The 20,506-nt window shown below is 37.7% G+C and overlaps 1 protein-coding gene across 2 annotated transcripts in view; it reads right to left on the bottom strand.

Moving 5' to 3' along the window:
- Mipol1 (mirror-image polydactyly 1) overlaps positions 1–20,506 on the bottom strand; it is a 254,896-nt gene that overhangs the window by 222,317 nt on the left and 12,073 nt on the right. The window contains exon 2 of one of the 2 annotated variants that reach the window (XM_041658525.1): positions 4,715–4,774. The exons of the other annotated variant lie outside the window; for it this stretch is intronic. The gene's annotated coding sequence lies outside the window, so the exon portion shown is untranslated. The remainder of the gene's footprint in view (positions 1–4,714; positions 4,775–20,506) is intronic. 2 annotated transcript variants of the gene reach the window in all.

The following is a 20,506-nucleotide window of genomic DNA, read 5'->3' on the forward strand; positions in this document are numbered from 1 at the left end:
GTTTAAAACTTATTTTAAATAAGGAATAATCTTTCTTTATAAAAACTACATTTTCACAAAGGTTTTTTGTTTGTTTGTCTTTTGTTGTTGTTGTTTTCTGGCTTTGGTTCGTCGAACAAAATGATCTCCTTCTAGCTGAATCATGAGTTTACATATGCTAAATTTGTGTCAAACTAGGAATCATTTGTAATACTACAATGTACCCAATGACAAACTTCAAATTTTGTGTTTTCCAAATTTAGGAATGTTGACAGTTCCTTTATGTAAACAGTTTCATTAAAAGGACAAAAGGAAGCACCATATAGCCAAGATCCAATTATGTTGTCACATGATGTAACATAAATACAACATAAGGATATGGTCTAACTAGCTTTTCATCTTACTGTAGAAAAATCCCTCAAATATTCATAAACCCTGATGCATTCTTTTTCCAAAAGAATTTCTTTCAGCCAACTGCCTACTTACACACAACAGCAACTAGAGGTCCTCGGAGTCAGAAGAGCAAGAGGAGGTTCTAAGGGCAAATGCTGATCCTTCAGTCATACTGGACTTGTGTTCCTCATACGCGCCTGGATAATTCTGGCCTTGATGCCTCTGTACTTGCTATTCCCGCTGCCTAGACTCTTCCCTGGACCTCTGCAGTGTTTCACATCATTCAAACATGACTAGGAAGTCATCACTTCAGAAAGAAGTTGCCTAGGTTTCTTATCTAAATTTAGGTCACATTAACTACATTGCTGTCTTCATAAACCTAATTTAGTTAGATTTCATTTCTTTGTTTCTGATATATCTCAACAACTTTATCCAAGGAAGCTACAGAGAAGCGGGCCTCTGATCTTCTGCATCTCTGTTTCTTTGGGAGATGTTAATCAAGTGCCAGGGATGTGATGGACAGATGGTGGGGGGACAGAAGACAGGTAGAGCTGGAATGAATAAGTCCATCAGTAAAGAACTGGCCAAAGAAAATATGACACAAGTAAAACATGCTAAACCTATAAGGTTTATACCACAAACACAAGAGGTATACATAAAACATATGGAAGATTCGTTTAACAAATATTAAGCAGTTATATACTATGAACTAGACATTGTTCTGACAGATAAAAATAATGCACATTTTCCATAGAAATAAATTCTTTGTCAAAACAATACAAAAACTGTGTGGGTACATTAAAAAAAGTAAAAATTTTAATTATATTTATATCTAAACATGCTTAAATAAACACAGTGTTTTTCTTAAACAGGAACACACATGAAATTATTTCTAGTGAACTGTCTGCAGAAAAGATCTTTAGAGTTAGAGGAAAGATGGTGACAATCAGAGGAAGAAATATTCACTTGATTTCCTATCTTTAACTATAATGTTGTTTTAGTGTGGGTCTGAATTGTTTTAATCTGGAAATATTTAAATATTTATAAGTAACTTCGTGATGTAACTGGACACCACCGAGGCATCACACTCCACCTGAAGGGGCAAGCACAAACAGAAAAGAAGCATCTTTAATCACTCTCTCACTAACCTTTTTATAATTATATTTTGTTGCAGTTATTTGCTTGCTTGGATCAAGTATATGAAAGAGCTAAAAAAAATTAATAGATATGGCAAGGGTTTCTTGCAAACCTGTACTGAACAAACTGTATTTCAGTCCTGGGGAATAAACCTTGCACATACTAGCCAAGTACAGGTCATTGAGCCACACACCATCACTTGGTTTTTATCAGCCACGCTGTCCTTGAACTCTATGGAGAGCGTGGTGGCCTCAAACTCAGTAACCTTTTGACTTAGGCTCCTGAGCACTGGGCTCACGAGCTCATTTTAAAGGCTGTGTCAGCACATCTGGCAAAACCGTTCCTTAAAATCACATTTTTTAGTTCAACTAGGAACCACTGGTAATAGTCTCAGAACTCAGGAATCTGCGGTTTTAAAATTTATAATGAAAAATAAATTATTCTACATTATGAGCATTTTTCTGAAACAGATCATTTCTCTTTGGTATATTACTTTAGTCATAATAACTTTCTTTTTTAAAAAGACTATTTCCTAACACTAAAATCATTTTAATAGAGAATATATCTGTCAATTTGGCTGGGTCAACTGCTTGACCAACCAATAATTTACCTGTGCCCATAAGGTCTATCTGGATAAGCCTAACGTTTGAAATCAACAGACTTGGGAAAATTAACTGTCTTCCCTAATGAAAGCGCACCATGCAGCCAATCGGTGGAAGAGCTGCTGAACAAAAAGGCTGACTGTACAGAGAAGACTGCCTGACTATCTTCCCTGGAACAGCCTTCAGATTCAAATGCCAGTTTTGTTTGAGCTCCAGACCACTAGGCTTCCAACTCAGACCACCGCCATCTAGGCTCACGGTTCTGAGGCCTGCAGAGAGGCTCTCCATACTTGCCAGGACTGCAGATCTTGTGACTTGTCAGCCGCCATAAGGCATGAGACAATTCCTTACACTAAATCAATTCCATGCATTCATTCACCATTCATTCCTCTACCACCCTCTTGCTCTCTGAACTACCCAAATAGTCATGAAAAGTCATCAAATTCAGAAAAAAAAGTATTATTTTTTTACATTTCCAAAATTTGCAAAAAAGAAAAAAAAGAGCATACACTATTTTGAATGGTGTAGCAGCCTTCAATGAAATTGCAAACAACACTTGAGAATACAAGACATGGCACAGCCCAATGGTTTAAAAACAACAGCAAAACTAAAACTAGTATTATTTTCAGAGGGCTAATCATAAACCAGGATTTTATAAAATATCCTGAAACATTTTGCTCCAAGCCAAACTAAATTAAATCACTTAATCTAGCACAGAACAGACTATAAAAACAGAGTCAGCTTATAGAATAGTTTCTCCCGGGAACAAACAGCCTGTTTTCTTAAGATTCATGTGGGTGCCAAGTTCTGATGCAATAGCATATTCCTGCGCACAAAAGCTTACAATGTCACATAACTAATTGAAGTTCTTGGCATCGCTGAGATAGAAAGCATTAGAGCAGGTCAAATCAATCTCTAATGACAATTTTTAAGCACAGCCACTTGAAATCAAATAAAACAGCTACCAGAGAAATCCTTCTAAAATAAATAAAAAACGAATCATATAAATATCCAACTGATTCCATATCATAACAATAGATTTTTCTCTAATTGGAAAAAAATATTTAATACTATTCCATAGTTTAAAGTTTAGCTATGCACACAAACCAAGGAAGACATTAATAGAGGTACATATACGAGAATAGGTACAGTGCTAACTAATACTCAGCTAAGCAGAGTTTTGAACAATTAATAACAGTCCCATAACTCATACTGTTTAGCTAGGCAATTACCTAAGACTATAGAACCAACTTATTTCCAACAAGCAACGGTGTACATAAACTAGGCATTTTATTCTATAAATTGTAAAGCTACGGACAGCATCTAAGTTGTAGAATACAATTACTAGAAACAAGTTTTAAATGTCCTAAACTAAGTGTCTGGACTATAGCTTGAATTTCTTTTCCAGTATCAGCAAGGTCACAGTCAATACCATTCATTTTTCTGAGGAACTACAAATCTCAAAGTTAAAGTTTTGGAGTCAACTTAAACTAATAAACCTTTGCATTAATGAAAGAGTATGTATAGGATCTTAAAATAGTTATTCCATAAGTAATATAAAAAATTCATTATTACAAAGAAAAATATAAAAAAGAAATCAAACCATGGAATTTTCCTTGAAAAAGCAAGGAAATTTAACCACTAATACATGTTCTATGGTATCTCTTTTTCCAAACTATAAAGAGTATCTTAGGATGTACATATACACATTCAATCAAAATTGCTTTTAAAAAGAATTATATTTTTTTAAAAATTATCTCAAATTGAAAAATTAACTAAATTTAAAATATTACTTACAAAATTAAGTAACACAATTGTAGCATAGTCCAGACAAAGTATTGAATATATTAATTAACATATACTTTTTGTGTTCTTTTTTTGTTTGTTTGTTTTTGAGAAGGGGTTTCTCTGTAGCTTCGGAACTTATCTTGGAATTCACTATGTAGACCTTCTGGCCTCGAAAACAAGATTAGTCTCTCTCTGCCTCCCTAATGCACCACCACTACCTGGCAATACATGCTATTTTGTTATTTTTAAAAGACATCTTCTTCTTCTAGAAATGTCTTTCATTTTTTTAAAAAGAATGTTACATCTTTTAGGACAATTTCATTTATATGATTGTAAATTTATGAAATATAATAATTCCTACAAAATACTTTCTTGTAGTAATAACTTTCCATTTTGAGTTTTGTAATAAAATCACTTACAAAACTACAAATACGAAAGCAGAAAATAAGCTGGATGAAAATGGTGAATACCTTTAATCCAGGTACTTGGGAAGTAGAAGAAGATGGATATCTGTGAGTTCAAGGCCAGCCTGATCTAAAGAGCAAATTCCAGGACAGCTAGGGCTGTTACACAGAGAAACCCTATCCCAAAAAACAAAAAAAGGAAGGAAGGAAGGAAAGAAGGAAGGAAGGAAGGAAGGAAGGAAAGCTTTATCCTGTTATACGTATTGAAACTACTGCAAAATAAAATAAACATTATATGCCTCCTGATGGATTTATCAGTATTATTTTTCTTGAGCAGAAAGAAAATAAGGAGAAAAATGAGCAGGACAGAAAAACTGTAAAGATGTGAATAATAAAACAAGCTTAGCAGACCTGGCCATAAAGGATGAATGTTGAAGATGCATAAAAGGATTCTGGCGAAGTTTGCAATCTCTGATTACAGAGAGAGAGAGAGAGAGAGAGAGAGAGAGAGAGAGAGAGAGAGAGATTAAAAATTTAAAAAGAATACATATTTTTCAGAACTAAAAGTTAACATTTTCTGTCACTTTTGAGTATTTCCTTTTATGTTAGAATATTTTATATGTTTTATGCTAGAATATATAATACACTACAGTATATAAATACCTACCCCACAGGATTTCACAATATAAATTTTCCCCATATAACACTGGGGAAAGACTACAAATTTCTTTTAAGCAAGCAAGAACTGAAAGAAAATGTTTGTAGCTGAATATATGTATTTTTCTTAAACACCTTGGAATGACTCCCTACTTGAGATTTAACAATTAAGAAATGATAAAGTTGTTATCAGTAGTTTAGTGCATGTGAGGAATAGGATAGGCACTCTGTCACCTTTAGCAAGCATCATCCTCACTGCCTTAGCCACCGTGCCACTGCTCTGAAGAGATCAGGACCATGACAACTATGAAAAAGGAAATGATTTGACTGGAGGTGGCTTACAGTTTCAGAGGTTTAGTCTATTATCATCATGGTAGGGTTATGGTGGCAGGCAGGCTTGGTGCTGGAGATGTAGCTAAGAGCTACATCCTGATCCAAAGCCAAGAGACTGTGCCTGGCATGGACGTTTTAAACCTCAAAGCCTACCCCCTGGGGACACACTTCCAATAAGGTCACACCTGATCCTTCTCAAATAGTGCCACTCCCTGGTGACTAAGCATTCAAACATATGAGCCTATGGAGCCATTCTTATGCACACACCTCCACACTCATTAAGTATTCAGAGGCCACATGCTACACTTTGGGGGAGCAACTTAATTACATATAGTGCAAGTCATCAAGTTTATCATCTGCTCCACTCATAACTATGAACCTAAAATAGTCCCTATTTTATTCTAAAGGACATCACCATCATAGATGGTTCCTTTTTATAGAAGAGTCATATTTCTTATGTACAACAATTTTAATTAATAAAGTTGATGGCTTTTAGAAAGGAATAATAAATACAGATAGTGATAGGAACTAGGGGTAGTTTGAATGTAATTTGTCCCAATAATCTCATAGGGAGCAGCACTTTTAGGAGGTGTGGCTTTATTGGAGTGGGTATGACCTGGCCTTGTTGGAGGAAGTGTGTCACTGTGGGGGTGAGCTGAGGTTTCCTAAGCTCAGGATACTTTTCATATCTCAGCCAACTTCCTGTTTCCTTCTGATCAAGATGCAACCAACACATGTCTGACTGCACATGGCCATGACCCATCGTGATGATAATGGACTAAACCTCTGAAACTGTCAGTGAGTCACCCCAGTTAAATGCTTCCTTTTATGAGTTGTCATGGTCACAGTGTCTCTTTGCAGCAATAGAAACACCAACTAAGGTAGGACTATACAATTCTGCTTCAAAATTTCAACCCCTTTTACCAATTAATAGTTATTAAACTGATACAAAAACCAACAACAAATGTGGGCAACAAAATTAAGTAAATTCTATAACTTATTGCAATGTTTATAAAAACCAGATGTGGTTGACTCATTCAGGAAGCTGATGCAGAACTGCCATGTTTAAGGTCAATAAGTTCCAGGCTACCAAGTAAGGCCCTGTCACCAAGAAGTTGATAATGTAGTATACTTAATAATTTATAAACACACATATAAATGTGTACATATATATAATATAACATAATATATTCAATTGTTCACCACAGTAACTCCTCACAGCAGTTATAAAATAACTAAACCCAAAATCTTTTACCTGGGAGAAATGATGCACTGTCAAAGGTCAGGTCCTGAATCTAGTAGTATTCTCTTTTGACTCCTTATTCAAGAGAAAGAAGTGGCAGTTGGAGCAGTTATTCACAGGGGTTTCTGATAAACCTAGATTACAACCTATTAAAGACACAATCTTTCCTTCCCCCTTTATCTCTTCTGATACAGATCAAAACTTGAGTATGCTTGCCTCAACTCTCTGGATAGTCCTCTTTCTCGTTCCCAGGCAGCTGCTTACCAACCTCCATTACCTCACAGCCTGTTTGCTAATTCAAAAGGTGACTCTCTCTACCTCTTCTCCAGCTGCCTCCTCCTAGCAGCTAAGATTTACACTTGCTGGCCCTGTGGATTGTCTCTCAAAGTCTAATAAAATAGTCCTTGAGCTTGTTTCTGAGTACATTTTTACTTATATCTTCTAATCAAGGAGACAAAGAACTCACAAAAAGGCATCCCTGGTTGCGGATGCTCCCCAATTGGATTCTCCTTTAATCATAAATTGCATGTTTGAGTCACTTTCCCTTGCAGACATATAATCACCTCAATGCTCTCCTGTTCAGATGTTTCCTCCACCAGATATTCCAGCTCATAGCTCTTAAGTTTTGCACTCCACAAAGTATAAAGGCAAGTCCACTGAACTGATTTTGTGTTTTTGTTGTTTGTGGTGCTGGAGATCAAGCCCAGGGCCTCACAGTCATCAGCAAAGTACCTTATCATATTTTTTTCTGAATGATAAAGATAGATATTATTCTATTTTCTAAAACATGGTCTTCATTTCCACCTGAAATTTCATCAGAATGGCTTTTATTGTCTGGCTTATGACAACTCCAAGGAATAAGAACTCTAGCTATGAAGTGTAACTCCACTTAAATACCAAATAAACTCTGCATTACTCTCTAAATTTCAATAGTGTGCCCACATGGGGTCCCACCTCTAAAATGGTTCTACCACCTTCCAGCAGTGCCATGGGCCTTTGTGAACGGAAGAGCAAATGCAAATTGCAGCACCCAGATAATATAAAAAGTTGGTGATAAATCTTACTATAAATTAGGCCAGCCTGGTCTACAAGAGCTAGTTCCAGGACAGGAACCAAAAGCTACAGAGAAACCCTGTCTCGAAAAATCCAGAAAAAACAAATTAAGGCCTGGTAAGATTTGTGAATTCTTTAAGCTTGAGACACCAGGGATATGCAGGATCTTTATATATTAACTTGGTATTCCTTACTGAATCTGCCTTTACAGAATGATCAAGGGCTGGTACAACTCTCTGGTTTTGGCAATGCTCTGTCTTTTTACTAAAGGTATTCTATTACTATTACTAAGCCTATTCTTTAAGACTGAATAAAGAAATATGAATTTGAATTGAGCAATAGGCAAAATAATCAACAGAGAGTTTAAAAGGATCACTCTTAGGCAGTGCCTCTAGGTCCCTGAGACTAGGACACCATGACCTCAATATTCAAAAAAAAAGGATTCTTTCTGCTGCCGTGAGAATGAAGATGGGTGGAAACCAATGACTACTTCAGCAGATTCTCAAAAAGACAGCAGCAGAGATTCGAAGTCTGCCTAATGTAAATGCCAGTACATTACTTTTTGCTTATTTATTTATTTATTTTGGGTGTTCGAGACAGGGTTTCTCCGTGGCTTTGGAGCCTGTCCTGGAACTAACTAGACCAGGCTGGTCTCGAACTCACAGAGATCCACCTGCCTCTGCCTCCCGAGTGCTGGGATTAAATGCATGCACCACCATCGCCCGGCGCAATACATTACTTTTTAAGACTGTAAGCAAACCCATCCTGGGCCTAGTCAGAGACTTTAGCTATCATCAAATGTCACCAAGCAATTCTGAGTTCAGAAAATTTTACCATTTCCTGGATCTGTCAATCATTCAAATAAGGCCATTATTATGGATTGGATGTGCTTTGTCCCCTAAGGGCTGATTTGCTGGAAGTTCAGTCCCCATTGTAGTGATGTGAAAGGCAATGGAACCTTAATGCTTAAGAGGCAGCAGCCAGTGGGAGTTTTTCAGGTCATTAGGAATCTACCTTAGAATGCTTATTTCCTGGCATGAATCATTGAAAGAACAAGTCTGACTCCTCTCATCTCTTTGGCTTCCTGATTCACAATGATCCTTCATTGCTCCCTGTGTTGTAGACATTGTCTTGTCAATTACCATGAGGTAATACAACCAGGAGGATCCTATGCAGAACTAGCACAACGCAGTCTGGAATACCAGCCTCCAAAAATGTGAGCTAAGTGAACTATTTTTCTTGTTAAGTACCCAACTTCAGGCGTTTCGCTAAAGAAAAACAGACTTGTATGCACTTGACAGACATGACTTATAATACAGATATGTGCTAGAAGGAAAAGTGCAGAAGTTTGCCCAAATAAAGGCCAATTCACTACCTTAAAAATATTGCTAGTTACAGCCCGGTTCCCTAACAGTTGTGGTGGTTCACATGCCTGTAAATCCAGTACTCTGCTGACTGAGGTACATATAGGGGTGAAGAGAGCTAGTGAGAAAAAGAGAAGGAGAGAAAGGGAGAGAGAAGGAGGAAGGAAGGGAGAAATACAGACAGACAAAGAGAGAGGCCACAGGACTTCCAATGCAGACTACTATATGGTAAGATTCCTGTGGCTCATCCATAAACCACAACAGACCACTTGTTGTAACAATAAGAGATTCTTAACTATAGTCTTGAAGTCAGTTGCCAAAAGCTACTATGGCCTTGCAAACTCAAAGATAAGAGGTGCCATGTCTTTAGCAATCAGTTATAGATAGGGTATATACATAAAACCAGATCTGAAGGTTATAATTACAGTCTTTTTATTCCCTTTTGCCAGAGAGCCAATCTTTTATCGGTAACTACCAGCATGTCCTTGCATACCTTGAGTCCAGCAATACATTTGAAAATTAGCCATATACGGCTTACAAATCAGTAAAAATGTGGTGGGTGATATTAAGAGTTGATCTGTACAATGAGCCTTTGGAGAAAATCTGAACACTCAATAGTTTTGGACCATTTGGCTAAAATCTAGCACAAAGGTCTTAGAAAACTAAGTAATAAAAAAACATAGAAAATTTAGTTAAAAAATTATAAACATGCATATGTATATATATAATTTTTTAACTAAATTTATATATATACATATATATATATAAATACATATATAGAGAGAGTTGTTGACTCAGTGAATAACTAAGGTGCTGAGAAAAATGGCCAATTTATATTCTTCAAATTACTCACTTGAGCTAATGAAATAAGAGCACTAGTCTTCTCAATCAATACAAAAGACAGGCAAATGATATGGAATATGCAAATGCACAGGACAAATATTACTGACCGCAAAATAGTGAACTAGAAAATTATCCCAGAGTAGTAGTTTAAAGGGGTTGTGGGGACTTTGTGAGATTGCTTAACAGGTTAAGGCACTTGCTCTCAAGACTGATAACTCAAATTCAACCCCTGGTACTCACAAGGTGGAAGAATTGACTCCCACAAGCAGTAGGTGTGTACACACTCATAAATAAAATAAATAAATATAATAATGATTTTTTTTTTTTACAATGAACTGACTTTGTTGAAGCCCTGGGAAATACCCAAAGGTTTTTAGCAATCAAAACATTTAAGAAAAATTATCATTATAACGGTGAGAAAGAACTTGCTGTCTTGGTGCAGACCCCAAGTACACCTAGTTCTTACATGCCACCCCCTCAGCCTTTCCTTAGAGCCCATCTCCATTCTGCCATGAGAAAACCAACCCAGAGAACTCATCTTTACCAGGCAACCAAAGAACCCACAGTAGACTGGGACTCAGGGACCTCAGAGCCACCACACTTGCTGGGATTCATGGACCCCCACAGCTGTCACTTTGGACAGGATCCAGAGTAGGCAATAGCAACCAAAGAATGGAAAGAAAATTCACCTAACAAAGACAAGACCAGATATGTAAGAAATCCTTCAAGACCATAATGCCAGCTGCCCAGATCCCAGTGCAACAACACTAACATGAATAATCAAAGCAATATGCTCCCACCACTATCTAGGAGCCCCACTGTAATGGGCCCTGAGAAAAGATGCTTAGCTGGAATTCAAGACAAGGACTTCAAAACAGCAATTATGAACATGTTCAAGAACCCAAAGGCAATATGAGTATATCCCTTAATGAAGTCTGTGAAAACACAAACAGATGAATGAAATCATGAAAACAATTCAAAACATAAAAGAATTTAACAAGGAAATAGAATCACAAAAACAAACAAAAAAAAACTGAAACTGAAATAAAACTGGAAGAGAAAAACTTAGGATGCCAGATTTAAAAAACTCAAAGGTAAGCATCATGAATAGATGAATTAAAACACAGGGAAAAATCTCAAGTGTCCAAAACAGGATAGTAAACACGAATAGCTCAGCCAAGAAAAATGTTAAATTTTAAAAAAATCCAGGAATTCTGGACAAATCTATGAATAATAGGCTTCAAGGAAGAAAAAAAAAGGCACTGAAAATATTTTCAACAAAATCACAGAAGAAAATTTCCCCAATTTATAGAAAGAGATGCTTATCAAGGTGCAAGATGCATACAGAATATCAAATAGAATCAGAAAAGAGACTTTTCACAGCACATAGTAATTAAAACACCAAATGTACAGAACAACGAAGACAGTGTTTTAAAAAGCTTTAAGGGAAAAAGAAAAAGTCACATACAAAGGCAGGTCCATTAGAATAATACCTGACTTTTCAAAGGAGACTCTAAAAGCCAGAAGGACCTGGATTCAAAGAACTCTGAGAACATAGATGCCAGCCCAGAAAACTATATTCAGCAAAACTATCAGGCACAGTTGATGGAGAATGAAAAACTTTCCGTGATAAAAATAGGAAATATCTGTTCATCAAAGAAGTAAATCTTTAGTCCAGTGATACATTCCATACATCCAAGAAGACAAAAGGAACAAATAAAACTAAACTGGTTCATCAGAAAGAGGGAATTAAGGAGACCCACACTATTAACAACAAAATAACAGGAGTTAATAAATTCTGCTCATTCATAACACCATATTAGTGGGTTCAAATCCCAATAAAAAGACAAACACTAACAGGCTGGATTTTAAAAAGGGTCTGTCCCACTGCATCTAAGAAATGCATCTACACATCAAAGATAGACTTTACCTGAGGGGGAAGGACGGAAAAAATTATTCTAAACAAGTGGAGCTGAAAAGCAAGCAGTCATAGCTGTTTTAATATCTGACAAAACATACTCAAAACCAACACTAATCAGAAGAAATAGAGACAGGCAATACATATCATTGAGAGGATAAACCTATCAAGACAATATTGCAGTTCTAAACATTTATGCACCAAACAGGAGGGCATGCAAGCTCAAAATAGAAACACCACTATAGCTAAAATTATATATTGACTCTAACACTTTAATTGGACATTACTTGGATGCCCAAGCATAACCAATAGATAAGTCATCCAGACAAATATTAAACAGAATTGTTAGAGTTATGTAATGTCATAAACCAAAGAGATCTAACTTCCTACCTGAACACTAAGAATATCGTTTCCTTTCAGCAGCGCATGGAAATTTCCCCAGATTGACCACATATTAGAGCACAAAGCAAGACTCAACAAATTCACTGAAATTAAAAACTTTTAATTTGAATGAAAACAAAACACAACGTATCCAAACATATGGGACATATGAAACGTAGTTCTAAAAAGGAAATTCATAGCACTAAGTGCCTACATCAAAAGACTGAAAATCTTGTATTAAGAACTTAATGACACATTTGAAAGCTCTAGTAAAATAAGAATAAATAATACCCCATTAAAGCAGGTGGTAAAAATAAACTAGGGGCTGAAATCAATGAAATACAAACAAAAATAATCATTGAAAGGAAGAGCTGATTCTTTGATAAACAACAATAGTTTACAAATCATTAGCCCAATCAACCAAAAGATGGAGAGAAGATGGAAATTAATCATATTAGAGATGTGAAGGGGACATTACAACAAACACTGAAGAAATTCAGAAAATAATAAGATCATATTGAAAATCTGTATTCCACCAAACTGGAAAACCTGTAAGAAATGGATTAATTTCTTGATATATACAAACTACCAGAGTTAAAACAAGATGAAAAAATCAATTTAAACAAATCCATAGCCCCTAAAGAAATAGAAGCAGTAAATAAAACTTTCAGGTGGCAGGGAGGGGGGAGCCAGATGGATTCAGCACAGAATTCTACCAGACTTTAAAAGAGCTAATGCCAATGCTTCTCAAATCATTCCACAAAGAAAATGGAGGAACATTTTCCTAGGTCTTTTTACAAGGCACTATTAACCTGATTCTGAAACCACACAGATTCAACAAAAAAGAAAATTACAGACTAATATATAATATAGATGCAAAGTTCTCAATGATATACTTGCAAATCAAATCCAAGAACACATAAAATGAGTGCAAACAAGTATAGCCACTTTGGAAATCAGTACAGCAGTTTCTCAGAAAATTGGGAATCAATATACCTCAAGACCCAGCAATACTACTCTTGGGCATACACCCAAAAGATATACACTCATACCACAAGAACATTTGCTCAACTGTGTTTATAGCAGCATTATTTGTAATAGCCAGAACCTGGAAACAACCCAGACACCACTCAACTTAAGTATGAAAAAAGAAAAATTGGTACATTTATATAATGGAGTACTATTCAGTGGTAAAAAAATAATGACATCTTGAAATTTGCAGGCAAATGAACAGAACTAGGAAAAAAATCGTGAGTGAGGTAACCCAGACACAGAAAGACCAAAATGGTATGTACTCACTCATAAGTGGACATTAGACATAAATCAAAGGATAATCAACTTACAGTCCACAACCCTAGAGAAGCTAGGTAACAAGGAGAACCCTAAAAGATACATATATGGATCCTCCTGAGAAGGGGAAATAAACAAGAACTCCTGAGAAAATTGGGAGCATCCGGGGGAGGGCAGAAGGAAAGAGGGAAAGGAGAACATGAGGGAACAGGATGGTCGAGATGGGGAAAGGACAGAGAGGGAAAACAAGGAAAGAGATATCTTGATTGAGGGAGCCATTATAGGACTAGCAAGAAACAACCTGGTACTTGGGAAATTCCCAGGAATCCACAGGATGGTCCCAGCTAGAACCCTAAGCAATAGTGGAGAAAGTACCTGAATTGGCCTCCCCTGTATTCAGATGGATGACTACCTTAATTGTCATCATAGAAACTTCATCCAGCAACCGATAGAAGCAGAGATCTACTGCAAAATACCGGGCTGAGCTCCCAAATCCAAAGAGAGAGAGGATTGATAATATGAGTAAAAAAATCAAGACCATGATGGAGCATACCAACAGAAACAGTTCACCTGAGTCAGTGGGAGCTCACAGACTCTGGACTGACAGTAGAGGGACCTGCATAGGCCCAAACTAGGCCCTCTGAATGTGAGTGACAGTTGTGTGGCTGAGGGAGTCTGTGGGGCTGGCAGTGGACCCAGAACTTATCCCCAGTGCTTGAACTATTCTTTTATTGAGTCCATTCTCTTTGGAGGGATGCCTTAATCAGCACAGGTATAGGGGGAGGGACCTTGGTCCTGCTCAAAGGAATGTCCCAGACTTTGCTCCTTACCCTCTCTGAGGAGTGGATGGGAGATAGTGTGGGTGGAAGGTGGGTAGATTGGGAGGAGGGGAGGTGTTGGGGACTGTGAACCCTCGACCATGAATTTCCTGTGACCCCCTGCCTGCCGGAGTTAACAACTTGTTTTCCTATGCTTGCAGCTGCTCTGAGCAGGAGACCCTCAGGAGTTCCTGATGGCAAAGGAGTGGTTTCTGGTGGGCTTGCAGCCAAGAGTTAAGGTGTTGCCATTAGTCAAGGAGACCCTATATAAGCTGTCCTGGAACACAATAAAGAGAGCATTTTTGGCTGTCTGTGTGTGTTTCTGTCCCTTGCCCGACTCATGAACCATACTGCAGTGTGTGGCGCATAGAGCAGGCATGGAACTACAGGGAGGGAAAATGAACTGGGATTGGTATATAAAATGAGAAAAGATTGTTTTATAAAATAAATTTTAAAAAGGAAAGGAAAAAACATACTGCTCTGGATGACAAAACAGCTTCTGTACATAAAACACAATTTTTAAGAGAGACCATAAAAGAAGATGTGTTGGTACAACAGTAGCACAAATGTTATGGGATTAACTAGCCACTTTTAAAATTAGATTTAAGGCACACTCCATGAGATGAAACCCATTCCTGAAACTTCTACAGTGGCCGAGGACCTGAGACTAGCTAGGTCAAAAAAAAAAAAAAACACTCACTATTATTATTCCACTGAACACAACAATCATAATGACTCATAATTGCTCTGCCCATACATATATCAGAGCATCACTCAACTCCCATCAGAGAAACTTCCTATTGTAGTAATTAACACAGAGACCTACCGACTGGACACTGTGCTAAAGCTGTGGAGCATTCAGCCATAAATGTGATCATCAAACCCCTTTTCTCAAGGCTTTGGAAATAATTAACAAGAGGAGGCCGAAAGATTCTTGGAGCTAGGGGTGGTGGAGAACTCCAAGGAAACAGCATCTTTCAGACACAACAGGAATAATTCACACATAAACTTGCAGAATCTGTGACAGCATATACAAGACTTGCACTGGTTCAAACCAGGAAAAACTCCCAGCAAGGAGAAGGGGATGTGGGCACAAAGTCTCAGCCCTAACTAAAAATCTATTTGTAATTGATATCTGCTGGGAAAGGGAAAACCACTTTTCTTCATTGGTGTGTCAGTGGGTAAATCCACAACACTCCAGGGAAGGACCCAACGCCAAGAGTAGTTGAACAACACTAAATGGACTCATGGTATTTTTTGTGATTGCTGTTGTTTTTCTCATGTGTGTGTCTGTGTGTGCGTGTGCACACACACGCGCATGCATGCACACACACATATACACACACACACACAAACTTTTTTATTTGGTTAGTATTTTGGGGTGTTTGCTTTTACCCGAGGGTGAGTGCACAAGAAAGCATGATATTGGGTGGGTAGGGATGTGGAAGCTCTCTGGGAGGAGTTGGGGAGGAGGAAGATTATGAGCAAAATACATGAAAAATAGGAAGAAAGTTTTACTGCATTCCCCACTGATTCTTCTCCCGTGTTCTCTCTGTGCAGTGGTGGTGTTGTTCTTGAAGTAACTAATTACATGTTACAGTAGGAAGCAAAGCTAAGCTGATGCATACATTGCTGTACATAGGCATGCTAACCTGCTCTAGGAGTACTGGTGCACAGAACTCCTTTCTGTTTTGTCCAACACAGAACTCAGGTAGGAAAAGCATCAAACACTGAGCCTACATGACAGGGTCCGGGGCAAAAGGTTAGAGGTGGAGATGGACGACAGGCCATGCACAGAGAAATTTGAGGACACTGTGGCAAGTAACACATGTGTAATGCAGCGTGTGCACTGGGATTTTAGAAAACCACGCAGTCCAGACAAGAAGCACGTTCAGTTGGGCAGGAGACATCCTTAAGCTTTCACTGCAGGCTGGTGACTGGGCTGAAAGCTACCCTAGCTGAAATCTGAAAGAGTGCTCCATCACAGACACAGTCCTCAAAGACTGTAAGGCTCCCTGGTGCAAGGAACTGTCTAGAAAAACACTGGGTAAACATAAAATAAATGAACGAATATCAGGAATGGTTTGCCAAAAAACCTGAAAATTCTCAAAATACACCACTATCACCTTCAACAACAAAATACTAATAGAAATGACTGGAACAGATCTTTCTGCGATGAAGATATATGCTTGGAGAGATAGAAGGTCCATTAAAAAGATGTTCACATCAGCAGCCATTAGGGAAAGACAAATCAGAACTATGAGACATTATTCATGCATGATGATGACTGACACAATAAAAGTACTGAAAAAAAAAACAAGCCTTTGTAAGGATGGGGAGAAAAATGAAAACTTAGGTGCTGCTCGTGGGAATGTAAAATCACACTAAAAGCCAATATACTGTGAGTTGCTTTATGAGATACTTTAAAAAGAAAATATAGCTATAGACGTTTGTAGAATAGATGTTAGTAAGGACTCAGAGAAAATAGGGAATCATTACAATTGGGATGATGAGAAATAGCAGTTAATGTCACTGAACTGTCTAATTAAAATGGGCTTTATGCTATTTTCTAATACATATATGAAATGAGAATGGGATTTTACCTAGAACTAATGAACTGTCTTCTAACTATAACATACATAGATAATCACAAAGTGAAGCCGAGACAGAGAGGCAGAGAAAGACGGAGCCAGAGAGAAACAGAGACAGAGATGGAGAGATACAAAGACAGAGAAACAGACAAACTTACTGGCTCTGACCTATAGTTCCCAAATTGTCCGTAAGAGGCATACTCAAACAATGAAGCAAAGTTCATAATTTAAATTTTCATGGGAAACAGCGACACCTATTGATCACTGTATGAACTTCTTTAATATTTACTACTTAGATCTAACTACTTGCCTTATAGTGATTTTAAATCTTTACAAACCTGTTTTCAGTTGCACAGGGTACCAGATAGCGCTCAACTTGCTACACATATGCTCAGGAAATTCTCAAGTGTGATGACTAAGTTTATGTTTAAAAGTTTACAATTATCATGTTTGAGAGAACTATAAAACAAAATTGGACCTCCAAAAGTTAAGGACTGTTTTTGTAATTGCCTAGTTTTGTACAATTTTAACAAAACTGTTGTTTATGTAAGATAATGAGTCATAAGGTTAACCACTGTTTCTGCTTCTGTAAACAAAGCTTGTTTTGGTAGAGATTTCCAAGATTTTGCAATAAAGAATGTAACCTGCTTGCAGGTAAACAGAATGTAACTTTATCTTCTTTGTCTTTATAAATCTATAGCACATGTGGCTATAAGCTACATTTGGAAGCACTGCCCTGCTCTTAGACTTGGCACCAGTTTCTGAAAAACGGCTTCTCCTTTGTTTAGAATGATTTATAGCCAGACTGGTGAATCTCTGAATGACCCCAGACCCATAAAGGAAGTGTTTATAACTCCAGTCTATATAGTTAACTAATACTATTTATGAGTGTTACTCCATCACCAAGTAGTTTTGTTTTGTTTTAGCATTTTGAGACTAAGTCTGGTTATAATTCACGTGACCTTAAACTCACAATCTTTCTCAAACCGCCTCCTGAGTGCTTGGAATTACATGTGCATACCACTGGACCAACTGCCAGTATTACAATTATTTCTCTATCAAATCATGTAACTTTTTGCTGGGAATAAACAAAATCAAAGGTGTCAGTCTCTTGCCTCAGCAACGCAAGTGGCATAGCACCTTGAACTTGGGATGGGAAGAGATTCCACAGGTTGTAAGAAAACGAAAGACAAGATGGTCATGGGGGAAATCACAAGCTTCCATAAGGCCAATCTGAAGAAAATTAAGAGATAGGAGAGGAACACCCTGCCAACCAAAGAGACCACTAAGCAGGATAAGTAGAGTGAAATGTCTTAACAGCCTAGACTAGAGGATTTCTCCCCACCCTATTGCACCCCACCAGGGCATTTCCAAGATCCCTTCATCATGTGGAAGAAGAGCTGCCTGCAAGATTTGGCCAAAAAGTGCACTGTGAACCTAGGCACTCTGAGCCAATGCCACCAGCACATGGGTCTCTGAAGGGGGACTCCTTACTAATCGAACTGCTAAAAGAAACCAGTTGGCCCTGGAATATTATAGAAAAAAATGTATGACTGGTGAAAATAAAACATACCTTATGTCCAAAAAGAAAAAAAGAGAGATGTCAGCAAATAGCTGAACTGCCCATCACATCGATAAGCAGTGCAGCCAACTCAAGGCATACATGAAGAGGAAAATTAGAAACTAAACTGAATAATAATAAAAACAACAAACAATAATGAGAATAAACAGACTATACCATAAGGAATAATTTTATTGTCGTTCAAGAAGAACTACTCAGAGTAAAAGGTAGCTAACTCGTTAACTTAACACTGAAACCTGGAAGTTTAGACAGATGAGCCATCCATGAATAAAGAAGATATCTGACTAAACTGATGAAATAATACATAAAGTTTTCTTTTAGGTTAAAATACAATTACATTATTTTCTCCTTCCCTTCCCTCCCTCCAGTACCTCACCTGTACCCCCTTGCTCCCAATAACAAATATATGTGTATATATATGCATATGTGTGCATTTCAGACCTTTAGTGTTATTTGTACTCCTATAATTCCAGAACTGAGCACTAAGCATTGGCTAACCAATTAGTGGGCTCATCCCTGAGGAAGACTATTATTCTTGCTCTCAGCATTCCTTAGTTGCCTATAGTTCTGTGTCTATGTGTGGGACTCCATGAGATTTCCAACTTCCTAGCATGTCTATTGGTCTTGTACTTCATGTCATGTTTAGACAGCCATATTGTTGAGGTGAAGCTTCCCTGCTATTTCTAGGAGTCACAATCTCACAGTAGCTTCCTGGTTATGTGACTCTTAGATCTTTTCACCCCCTTATGTGATGTTTCTTGACCCTTGGGTACTAAAGTTGTGTTGCAGATGTTTATAGCCTAAGATCACTTGTTCTCTGCATTTTGACTAGTTCTGTTTTCCTGTAATAATCTGTCTGTTGCAAAGAGAAATTTCTTTAATGAGGGGTGAGATTCATACTTATCTGTGGATATAAGGATAAATATTTAGAATACAATTAGGTATTATGCTAGTTTATTACTATTCATTTGTCTACTAGACTATGAAGTGAATTTATTTGTATAGTAAACTTGAAATATTTATGAGTTTATAAGTACATTAATATCAATAGCATCCACTGGGAAAGAATGTGGTATAAAGTATATAGAGACACATACATATATATCATATACATATATACATAGACACAAACACATTTTTGTACACTTGGTATAACCACACACACACACACACAGTGGTAGTGAGAAAATATTCCCATTTGAAAAGGTAAGAATGGGGGCATAGCAAGAGGAGGTCAGAACAAAACAAGACCCATACTTAGCAGCACAACAACGCTGAAGGAATCTACCTGGCATCTGAGACTCCAATGGAATCATTTGAGCTCCTACGGGCTTGGGCAGCCCTGCCCTTCCAGTCTGCAGCACTCACACTGTCTAGAAAATCAGCCCCATTTCACTCCTGAAGCTTTCCTCAATGGGATGTCATCTCTAACACCAAGAGGTCAGTACTACTAGTAAGGTTTTATCTTTACAGCTTAACCCAATGCCTTTTCAACATCTCTTGCAAGGAATCTAATACTGCCACACAGTGCCTGGCCTCAGAAGCTTTCATGAATCAGGTGCAAGTTGTCAGAATTCCTCATTCTACTGAGTTCAGTTGTCAGCTCAAGATATAGGATATTATCCCCTGAGCCATAACTGCAATGGCCTCAATGCTTTCGTGCCTACATCTGAGAAAATAATTTCCTAGGCAATAGATTTCAAGCAGAAAACTCCTCAGCACCAGACTTAGATAAGGGCATTGAGCAGTAACCAAGACGCAGCCTGAGGGAATGGAGAGAGACCCAGCAGTTAAGGGCATGCACTGCTCTTAAAGAGTCCCAGAGTTCAATTCTCGGCACTCATATGGTAACTCACAACCACCTGTAACTCCAGCTCCAGTGGATCCAGCACCTCTGACTGCCACAGGGACCCAAGCACAGACAAATACACTTGATTAAAATGAATTATTTTTTTTTGAAAAATAAACACAGCCTGAATATTGTTATAAGGCAAAAACAGTGAAGTCAGGAATTCTAAATATAAGAAAACTTGTGATGGGCTATAGGAAAGCTGAACTAAACCAGACAAGAGGAAGGACCTGCCCTGCTGGGGAGTGGAGGGGAGCCAGTCTCAGCTGGTACCAGCAGGC

Source organism: Microtus oregoni, unplaced genomic scaffold, assembly GCF_018167655.1.
Source record: "Microtus oregoni isolate MIOR12 unplaced genomic scaffold, Mior012 000009F_ref0000495, whole genome shotgun sequence".
NCBI lineage: Eukaryota > Metazoa > Chordata > Mammalia > Rodentia > Cricetidae > Microtus > Microtus oregoni.